Here is a 9387-nt window from a genome sequence, read left to right on the forward strand (position 1 = left end):
CAGCCCCAGTCTGGGAGGGGTGACCTGTGGCTCCTGGGTCCAACACACCAGGTCTGTCTGCAATAGCTGCCATGGAGACGTCCCGGCGGTGCATCATGACCTCTGGGGCTCTCCTTTCCCAAAGCCCCATGGGCCCTGCCCTTGGTGCCTGACACACTATTACTGCCTGGGAAAGGCTGAAGAATGATGACAGGGCTTTGAGTCTGGCTTCTCCAAGGTTCCTGCTTCACCTCCAGGGGACCAGAGGAGGAGCTGGGAGACGGGGGAGTGGAGTGGATGCCAACATCCACAGCTGATGCAGGGACTCGTGTGTGCCTGGGCCTCCCTCTGAAAGCTGCCTCTGGAACGTGGTAACAGCCAGTCTGCTCATGCCCCTAGTCACCCCACCTATTAGCCTGGCTGCCCTGGGCACAGTGACCTCTTCCAGGCTGGTGTCCCCTCCCAGGGTGAGTCCAGTCGAGCTCCCTGTGCGTGGCTTTCAAGGCCCCTCGCACCTGCCTCCAACCTCCCTGTTTTTCCAATCTCCTCTATTGCTTATTCATTTATTTAAAAAATATTTGTTGATCAACTATGTGCCTGGCAGGTGTTCTAGGTCCTGAAAATACAGCAGAGAACAGAACAGATAAAATCTCTGCTCTTCTGGGAAAAATTGACAGAAAGCAAGTTGACGAATAAATGTTTGATGTCGGGCAGTGAAAGGGACTTACAAAAAAAAAAAAAAAAAGAGGCAGATCTTCCCCCTGCCCCAAGGGTTCTAGAGATAGAATTCAGGGGGTCAGTGAGGTTAGATGAGGAAAAAATTACATTTTTATTTCTCTAACCCGTAACTAAAATATTGCATTTTTCTTCAATTATAAATGTTGGCAACATACCACGGTAGTATTAGCAGTGCCTGTGACTTTGTCACCAATAGAAATCAGATATTTCCTATCACATTACAGTTGTTGCATACATTGTGAAATATCATTGACACTCATCATTGCTTCAAAATTGTAGTGGTTAATAGAACTGCCACTAGATCTTGTTATTTAATGCATTAATAAAGAAGTGCATCTGGTACTGTATCACTCATTTGTTTTGTACATATTTTGAAAACGATTTCTATATAATTGGCTGCCTTTGTAAATCTATGTATTTTCGTCTATGCCTTTAAAATCATTATTCTGAGAAGGACTTTGTAGGCTTCACCAGGGCCAAAGGGTACATGGCCCCAGATGCATTAACTCCTGGAGTGGAGATGGGTGGGGAGGAGGGGCGGGTTTTAACTGGAGTGGCCAAGGAAGCCTCTCTGGGGAGGCGGTATTTGATCAGCAACCTAAAGTGGGCAAAGGAGCTGCTATGCGAAAATTTGAGTCAAATTCATTGCAGGCAGAGGGAACAGCAAGTCCAAGGGCTCCAGGGTAAGAAGGAACGATGAGGCCAAGGTGGCTGGAGCAAAGTGACCAGCAATGGGAGAGAACAGAGAGGCACAGGGACCACACATGATGTAAGACCTGGCTTTGGTGAGGACTTGGGATTGTATTCCCATTGAGGTGGGACGCTATGGAAAGGTTCTGAGGCTGGGAGTGATGCATTCAGATTTATCGATTAGAAGGATCCCTTTGGCTGTGGGGCAGAGAATGAGGCACTGAGCAGTGGGTAGGAGGGGAAGCAGGGAGACCAGGAGCTAGAGGTCTACAACCATCCAGTGAAAGATCACGTGGCTTGGAGCAGGGTGAGACTGGAGAAGTGGCCCCATTCGGGATGCATCTTGAGACTGGAGCCTGCAGAGATTATGAGGAACTAAAAGAACCATTAACTTTCATCCTTTTGCTTTGGCTTATGCCACTCCTGGAACTCGCTTTCCTGCCATCTCCATCCTCCAGCCAGCTCTCTCCCCAGATTCTTCACCCATGTGGCAAAGACTGCTAGTAGCCTCCTCTTTTTCCATTTCCTTACTAATAATCTCCCAATATTACCTGAGGGAGCAATGTGCCCAGCTCAGAGGCCAATTCTCCCAGCCTCCTTTGAAGTGAGGGGTTGCTTTGGAGATACCGGAGCTGTCATCTGGTGAACAGGCTTTTTATAGGAAGCTGACTCCTCCTTTTGCTCCTCTTTTTCCTCCCTGGAACATGAACAGGATGGCTGAAGGCCACTTTCCCCAAAAGCATTTTGGGACGATGATATTCTTGATATCAAGGAGGGGCTATATGGATTCAAGAAATTCTAGGCCGGGCGCTGTGGCTCAAGCCTGTAATCCCAGCACTTTGGGAGGCCGAGACGGGTGGATCACGAGGTCAGGAGATCGAGACCATCCTGGCTAACACAGTGAAACCCCGTCTCTACTAAAAAATACAAAAAAACTAGCCGGGCGAGGTGGCGGGCGCCTGTAGTCCCAGCTACTCGGGAGGCTGAGGCAGGAGAATGGCCTGAACCCGGGAGGCGGAGCTTGCAGTGAGCTGAGATCCGGCCACTGCACTCCAGCAAGGGGGACAGAGTGAGACTCCGTCTCAAAAAAAAAAAAAAAAAAAAAAAAAAAAAAAAAAAATTCTAATTTGCTTTTGTTATTAGCAGTACAATAAAATTCCCACTGGGTACAACTACAAATTCAACTGCTTATTGGACATCTCCCTCCAAATAACATAGCCCCCCAGACTCAGTGTGTCTAACTCTGGGTCTGCCGTCTTTGTCTCAAGTAATTTCTTTTCGGGGAACCCAGATATCTGTAAGAAAAGATAACTAATAGTGTAAGAGCTGCAACTATTTACCTATCCACCACCCACCCACCCATCCCTCCTTCATCCACCTCTGTTCATCTGGGCATCCATCCACTCAACATGCTTTTATTGAGCACCTACTATGCACTGGGCCCTGTGCTAGATAGAGGGGCTGGAGGTATGAATAACATATCTTTTTTTTTTTTTTTTTTTTTTTTGAGACAGAGTCTCACTCTGTTGCCAAGGCTGGAGTGCAATGGTTTGATCTTGGCTCACTGCAGCCTCTGCCTCCCAGGTTCAAGCAATTCCCATGCCTCAGCCTCCTCAGTAACTGGGTTACAGGCATGTGCCACCACACCCAGCTAATTTTTGTATTTTTAGTAGAGATGGGGGTTTTGCCATATTGGCCAGGCTGGTCTTGAACTCCTGACCTCAAGTGATCCACCTGCCTCGGTCTCCCAAAGTGCTGGGATTACAGGTGTGGGTCACCGCACCGGCCAACATATCTTATTTGATGCCCATCTGTGTCTATATGAGCAGAATATCTCTAGAAGAATCCACCAGATGCTGGGAACCAGGAGTGCCCCCACGGAGGGAAACTGGGCACATGGGTTTTTATTCCTTTCGAATCTTCTGAATTCTGTATTATGTGTATGTTTTCACCCTCTAAACGTTTTTAATTAAAAATATATGTACATCTCATTCGGCTCTTCAGAATTTGCCTTCTCCTGAAAGGATTTGAGGTAGCTTGTAAGAATACACAGAGATGGATAGACGCAGCCCTGCTGTCAGGGAGCTGACAGTCTCGTGGGGAAGAGAGATGAATAAACAATTCCAATACAGCATTGCAGGAGGGGCAGAGGGGCGCAGACACCAGGCCACTTGGCATGCTCTTGAGTGAGCACGGGGCTGCATTTAGCCACTGCGTCTGAGTAATGACCTGACATGGCCACCTTCTCCTTATCCCTGTCTGGGCTTGAAAACCAAGATGCCCACATTTGGAACATATGTGATGGAGACACCCCCGTCCCTTCCTGCCTGCTCCCAAGTTCAGGCACTTGTGCTGAGCTGACCCCTAAGTCACCAGGCACCACAGTGCCCCTGTGCCCACATGTCCAGGTCGCGGGTGGCTGCAGTAGCACGGCGTGTTGTCTCTGTGTTTCTGCTTGCCCTGGGGATGAACGCACAGAGCGCATGAGGGAGGCTGTCTCTAGCGCCCTGATGTCCAGCACAGCTACAACCCCTTCTGCAGCCTCAGGCTGGCAAGTGGGGATGGGGGCTGAGGGAGGGCAGGAGCTGGGATGGCATGGCGGGGACGGCGGAGAGGACCAGCCGTGCTGCTTGGAGAATGTGGTCTTTTCAGAGCAGCCCTTTGAAATCGAGCAAGAATAACTTTAAACAATAAGATGCTTCTCTCTCCCCCTCAGCTGTTGCCCAGGCAACGCCAGAGTGCTCAACAACTGTTTAGTTTTTTAAGAAACCAAATCTCCCTCCCTTTGGTCAGCTACCGCCAGGAAGATGAAGAGGCGGTGACGCTGCCCCTTGCAGCCCATTGTGTGGGACCCGGGTCAGCTGCCTGCAGCAGTGACATTTAAATCTGACGCTACATATTATATATGAACCCCGAGCCGCACTCCTTCACGACTTGTGCTCCCTAACCAGGGAGGCTTCAGTCTCCCGCCCCAGACTTCTTGCCTGCCTGTGGTTCTGGCAGTCCCGGGGAGTCACAGCTGAGAGACTGATCTCTGCCTGGCAAAGCAGCTGGGAGCTGAGGAGGGCACTGGATGGTGATCTGTCCCCAACCCTCTGCATCACGGATCCACGAGAGACCTCATCAAGCCAGCAGTCACCTCATCCACCCGGGCAGTGTTTAACCCCCAGCAGCTCTACTAAACTCTTTTTGAGGGGCCTTGACCTCTGCACCAGCAGCCCACCTGTTTTACATTTGCCTGCTCGAAAGGCAGATTGGTGCCCTTTATCTCTGTGGGGTCTTCCACAATCCAGCAAGGGACTTTTTTGTTATCCCCAGTTACAGATAAAGCAGCCCAGGTGCAGAGAGCTCTGAAAGCTGACAACGAGATGTCAGGCACTTTCAAATGGAAGCCCTGATGGCCGCCCAAGGAGCCAGGTGCTACCTTGAGCCCATTCTTCTAGAAATGGAAACTGAGGCTCCAGGGGTTAAAGTGATGGCTAGTGGGTATGGCAGGATTTGCACCTGGGCCAGCCCAACTGCAGGGCCTTGCATCTCATCCTACACTACCTTGGTGAGACCCTGTGACTCAAGGACAGATGGGCATATCTCTCCTGGCTCCTGGGCTTGGCCAATGTGCCCTCCTAGAGTGGGGATCGGGGCTCCACTTTGCCTCTAAGGAAGGAACATGATAAACTTTGGCAACAGGAAGTTCTGGGTTGTGTGTCCTTAGGCAAGTTCAAAGAAGGTATTTAAATCCTCACTTTGCTTATCTGTAGAATGGGGACGGTCTCCAACTGGCAGCATGCTTGTGAAGAAGCAAGTAATGACAGCTGCCCCGTAGAGAGAGAGCTGACATGTTTTGAGCAGTGTCTAACCACTCCATTTAATCATCACAGTGACTCCAGACTCAGGTCCTATGATCATCTCCATTTTCAGATGAAGAAATGGACACCCCAGGAGGTGGAGTCACACGGCTAGAAATTAAAGCCAATGAACATAACCCACAGGGGCAGGTCCTGGCACATAGTAGGTTCAAAGCGGACATTGGCTGTCTTCTCCTAGGAAGATAAATAGAGGGGATTCTGTCTCCTGGGAAACAAAACCTGGGAGAAAGTTAAATTTAGAAAAACCAAACCAGGTTAGCGCAAGCCCCTTGTCCAGCTCAGCAGCAGAATCAGGATGGGAAATCGGCTTCAGACACAACAAAAACTAGAAGGGGAAGTCTCGACATTTGTGAAATGAGAGAGCAGGGGTAGGGGAGGCAGGGGCCTGGATTCTGAGGAGGGAGGGCCTGGGATCTGCTCTTCACCACCCAGGGCTTGATGGGCAGCATGAGGGGGGACACCACCAGCAGAGGCTGGGGCAGGGCCAGTTCCAGGCCCAGATGGGGTGAGGGAGTCCCACACCTGAGACAGACGGCTTTGCCCTGTCTGGGAATCCCTGGAGGCTGTGAGTCCCTAGCAGTGACAGGGAACACAGGCAGATGACAAGCTACCAAGGTGCAGGGATCACATTTCCTAGCTGACGCTTCCGCCCCATCTCCCAGGGCCCTTTCTCTCCTAGGAAACCGGTGGACACTCATCCTCCAGTTCCCGCCTCCCCTTGCAGAAGGTCCTTGTCCCCGCGTGTCTCCCCTTCCCGCCCCCGCCAGCACATCTCGTTTAGCACTGCTAAATGGCAAACCCAGAGGTACAATGTCGGAAGGGGCTGGGGTAATGAACTCCCATTGGCCTCCTTCACGAGATCACTGCCTTAATTTACGAGGCCTGAGTGAGTCTCATTTCCCCAGTGCGCGTTGAGTAATTAACTATTAATAAAAGCATTACTGAGTTAACCACGGGGGCATGTTTAATTCATGGGGCAGCCCAGGAACAGGATGGGAGGCTTGAGCTCAGTGGGGGATTCCTCACAGAGCAAAATATTGTCAGCAGGATGCCGCCAGGCCCTGGGCCCCCCGCAGTGGGCCATCTTTTCTGTCCCTAGCCAGAGTAACCTAATCCCAGGTAGTGAGGCTGCCTGCCATCCCAACCGCAGGGCTGCTGAGCTCTGGGAGGTGTAAGCCCCTGCTGGGCTAGAGGGCTGTCTGCTTGGTGGCTAATGAGCTGAGTGACCTTGGGCAAGTCATTTAGCCTCTCTGAGCCTGTTTCATATCTGGAAAGCAGGGCTGCTCACAACCAACGGCTTCCCAGAGTGGACTGCAGGACTAAGGAACTCAAGCATGGAAAAGGATGTGGTAAATGACCCAATGCTCTTCACTTGCATGAAATTATTTTAGGACCTCCCTCTTCCCCCTCCTCATGCTAGAGATACCACTGTTGAGTGTTGTGGGGTGGGGAGGGGATCTACTTACTTGTTCAAAATAACATGATGGAACAATCCTATCAGGATACCTCCTCTTTTCAAAAGTGGGTCAGTAGCTCCCCTCCCCCTCCTCTTTCCAGCCACCTGGCCAGCCACGGTGAACAAATTCTCACAGCACCCAAACACACCATCCTGAAGCTCACGCACATCTCTGCACCTTCGCATCTGCTTTCCCCTTGCAGGGTACACCTTTCTTCTTTTGCCTGCTTAGCAAACTTCTATTTAGTCTTCAAGACTCAATTCAAAAGGGTCAGCTCTTCCTGGAGCTCTGCTCTTCTCCTGACCCAGACGGTTGCTCCCTTTCCTGCGGCCCCCATACATTCAACTATTATGGCATCTGTCCATCCACCCGCCCATTCATCCATCCATCATCCGTCTACCCATCCATCCACCCATCCATCTATACATCCATTATCCATCCATCCTGCCATCCATCATCCATCTACCCCTCCATTCATCCACCCATCTGTCCATCCACCCACCCATCCATCAATAATCCATCCATCTGTCCTTTTAGATTTATTGAGCAACTACCATGTGCATCTCTGATCACATGGTTTTGAATGAGTCTGGCTTTCTATAGACCAATGATTCTTAATCTTTTGGGGGTCAAGGTCAATGTCTCCCAGAAAAACATGTATATGCACACACATGCTGGATGTTGCTTTCTTCTTCAAAGATTCTTGGTCATCCCTGAAGCCAGTCCCTGGTTGTGGTAGACACTGTGATGTGGTGTTGAGATCTCCAGTTGGGAGTCAAGGACTTACCTCCTCAGTTGCTGGGAGTTCGGCTAACAGACAGCCCTTAGCAGTCAGCCTTCTTTGGGGGTTGTCTTGAAGACACTGCCTTATCCAAAGTCACATCTCCTTCCAGGGGCAGGCTCACTCCCAATGACAGGTCAATGCTGTGGTGTAAGGCCATGAGCCTCTCACCCGAACTCGGGACAACTCTGAAAGGCATCTTAGCTTTAGAGCTCCCTGTGGGGTTGGCTGAGGCTTTTGGCAGGACTGCCGTGAAGCTTAACTTCCCCTCTGCCCTAACCTGCCACCTTCTCCTTTCCACAGGTAATTTTTCCAAGACCACTTTCTAATAAATGTCCTGCACTCTAATCTCCATCTCTGAATCTACTTCCCAGGGAATCCACTGGATTAAAAAGCCCTGCAGAAGCCAGGCATGGTGGCACAAGCCTGCAGTCCCAGCAACTCAGGTGGCTAAGGTGGGAGGATCACTTGAGCCCAGGAGGTCAAGGTCACAGTGAGCTACGATTGTACCACTGCACTCCAGCCTGGAAGACACAGGAAGACCCCATCTCTAATAAATAAAATAAAAAGCCCTACAGAAGTTCCTTGAGGACAGAGACTGTTTTAATGACTTCTATATCTCCAGCAGCGATCACTGGGCAGGGCACATTGTAGATGGTCCAGAAACACTGACGGGATGCATTTGAATGCATTTTCCTCTGGTTCTGTGTTCTGTCCTTCTGTTGTTCCCCAGCAGGAGAGTTCTCATCCGACATCCAGAAGAAGATGGCCCCACCAGCAGGATGGTGGTGGGACTGGGGGCTGCTGGCTTGTTTCTGGGAAATATGTTAGTTGCCAACGAAACTAAATAACCATGGGAACAGACGTCAAGCAAATTGGTTACTACAAAGCAGGGGTGAAGGGACCTGGCTAATGTCAGGGCTGTGCAGTTAGGGTGAAGACTCCATGGGATGGCTGGGAGACTGGAGACTGGCAGGAATGGGTGGCAGTGGGAGGGAGCAGCCCCTTCTTACAGGGCAAGTCATTTGGAAGTTAGAACCTGTAAAATCCCCCACTTTAGTTTCCACTAGTGGAAATTCCTACAAAAAACAAGCATCTGGGCCAGGCACGATGGCTCACACCTGTAATCCCAGCACTTTGGGAGGCTGAGGCAGGTGAATTACCTGAGGTCAGGAGTTCAAGACCAGCCTGGCCAACATGTACTAAAATACGAAAATACAAAATACTAAAAATACAAAAAATGCTGTGGTGTAAAGCCATGAACCTCACACCCCAACCCGGGACAACTCTGAAAGGCATCTCAGCTTTAGAGCTCCCTGTACTAAAAATACAAAAAAGTAGCCAGGCATTGTGGGTGGGTGCCTGTAATACCAGCTACTTGGGAAGCTGAGGCAGGAGAATTGCTTGAACCCGGGAGGTGGAGGTTGCAGCGAGCCAAGATCAAACCATTGCACTCCAGCCTGAGCAATAAGAGCAAAACTCCATCTCAAAAAAAAAAAAAAAAAAAGCATCTGTTAGGTCCATGCTCAGTACCAGACATTGCAGCAGAGATGGGGATCTCGGAAGGCCAGAGCTCCAACACTGGCTCTTCCTCTCATCTGGGCGAGTTATGTGACATTTTTCCCGCTCCACTTCCTGAGTGGTGATGACTATGAGCCCAGCACTGTGTGTTTTACCTACATCATTTTATTTCACCTTCACAGTAGCTTCCTTCAGGTATATATATTATTATTCCTTCTGTAGAGACAAGGAAACAGGCTCAGAGAAGATCAGTAACGTGTCCAAAAGCACACAGCTAATCACAGCACAGAGAGACATGTCTCTCAGTCTACGGCATCTGGAGGCTGTATCTTTAGCCACTGTTATGCTTACCCAC

This window comes from Macaca mulatta, chromosome 10 (assembly GCF_049350105.2).
Source record: "Macaca mulatta isolate MMU2019108-1 chromosome 10, T2T-MMU8v2.0, whole genome shotgun sequence".
In the NCBI taxonomy this organism is placed as follows: domain Eukaryota; kingdom Metazoa; phylum Chordata; class Mammalia; order Primates; family Cercopithecidae; genus Macaca; species Macaca mulatta.